The sequence below is a fragment of the Arachis stenosperma genome, chromosome 3 (assembly GCF_014773155.1).
Source record: "Arachis stenosperma cultivar V10309 chromosome 3, arast.V10309.gnm1.PFL2, whole genome shotgun sequence".
Taxonomy (NCBI): Eukaryota; Viridiplantae; Streptophyta; class Magnoliopsida; order Fabales; family Fabaceae; genus Arachis; species Arachis stenosperma.
The window spans coordinates 38,309,986-38,311,914 of NC_080379.1; the positions used below are offsets into that span (position 1 = coordinate 38,309,986).

The following is a 1,929-nucleotide window of genomic DNA, read 5'->3' on the forward strand; positions in this document are numbered from 1 at the left end:
ACCCATGTAATTAACCTCTGCCATGGCAGGGTTCTCAGGATCATAAGCTTCTTCAGAAGCTGCCTCTCTAGTACTGTTGGATGCATGTTGCCATCCATTCAGATTTTGAGAGATCATGTTGACCTGTTGAGTCAACACTTTGTTCTGAGCCAATATGGCATTCAGAGTATCAATTTCAAGAACTCCTTTCTTCTGAGGTATCCCATTGTTCACGGAATTCCTCTCAGAAGTGTACATGAATTGGTTGTTTGCAACCATGTCAATGAGTTCTTGAGCCTCTTCAGGCGTTTTCTTCAGGTGAATAGATCTACCTGCAGAATGGTCCAATGACATTTTCGAAAATTCAGAGAGACCATAATAGAATATATCTAATATGGTCCATTCTGAAAACATGTCAGATGGACATCTTTTGGTCAGCTGCTTGTATCTTTCCCAAGCTTCATAGAGGGATTCACCATCTTTTTGTTTGAAAGTTTGAACATCCACTCTCAGCTTGCTCAGCTTTTGAGGAGGAAAGAATTTATCCAAGAAGGCAGTGACCAGCTTATCCCAGGAGTCCAGGCTATCCTTAGGTTGTGAATCCAACCATATTCTAGCTCTGTCTCTTACAGCAAAAGGGAAAAGCATGAGTCTGTAGACTTCAGGATCAACTCCATTCATCTTTACAGTCTCACAGATCTGCAAGAACTCAGTTAAAAACTGATAAGGATCTTCAGATGGAAGTCCATAAAACTTGCAGTTTTGTTGCATTAAAGCAACTAGTTGAGGCTTAAGCTCAAAATTATTGGCTCCAATGGCAGGAATGGAGATGCTTCTTCCATCAAACTTGGACGTTGGCTTTGTGAAGTCACCAAGCATTCTCCTTGCAGTATTATTATTTTCGGCTGCCATCTCCTTCTCTTGTTCGAAAATTTCTGAAAGGTTGTTTCTGGATTGTTGTAATTTAGTTTCTCTTAGTTTCCTTTTTAGAGTCCTTTCAGGTTCAGGATCAATTTCAACAAGAGTGCCTTTTTCCCTGTTCCTGCTCATATGAACAGCTCCTCAAACTTGTCAGTATACTCTGATATGGACATGGTACCCTGCTTCAGTTGTAACAATTCAAGTTCCTTAGCCGTCCTAGCAGAAGTCGGAAAGTACTTCCTATAGAACTCTTCTTGAAAGACATTCCAGGTGATATAGTCATCACCCTGCTGCAGAAGACGTCGGATGCCTTGCCACCAATGCGACGCCTCACCGGTGAGCATATAAGTGGCAAACTCGACACGCTGTCCTTCATGTACCACTTGTGCTTGTAATGCTCGCTCTATAGCCTGAAACCATGTATCAGCCTCAGTCGGGCTAGTAGTTCCCTTGAACTTAGGCGGATTAACCTTCAAAAAGTTTGCCAAGGTCATCGGGCCCTGAACTCCACCTCCATCATTACCATGGTTGTTCATCTGTTGACCAAGAGCCTCAGCAGTGGCTTGCATAGCAGCAGCCATGTTCTCCAACGCAGCCATAAAGTTCACCGGGTCATTAGGGTTATTCTCCGGTGCACGAGCATTCGTACGACCTCTCGCACTACCTCTACCGCGTCCACGAGGCGCCATCTGGTTCCTATACATACCAAACAATCGATATTAAGTTGATCAGTCTCAATATCGGAAGTCTAGTACTTCAAAGTCCCAAATGCATGCTCATGAACGTTTATGCCAATTATATCAAGCAGATATACTAATAGCACATAACACACACACAGAGAATGCACAGAAGCATAATCAGTCCATCCCTCAGGCTCTACAGGAACAAACCAGGCTCTGATACCATAATGTAACACCCTACCATACAGAGTCTTATGCTTAAGTCATAATTCAGAGATGGCAAGGTATTACGACCTCTAAAATAAAAATTTAGTACGTATAGTAGTATGAATGATTGATTATAACTAGG

General features: G+C 42.5%; 1 non-coding gene across 1 annotated transcript; it reads left to right on the plus strand.

Annotated features, from left to right (window-relative positions):
• Positions 1–391: 391 nt before the first annotated feature.
• Positions 392–495, plus strand: LOC130971768 (small nucleolar RNA R71). Its single transcript, XR_009082978.1, has one exon. It is a non-coding gene; the product is annotated as a small nucleolar RNA R71 (small nucleolar RNA).
• The last annotated feature ends 1,434 nt before the right edge of the window (positions 496–1,929 follow it).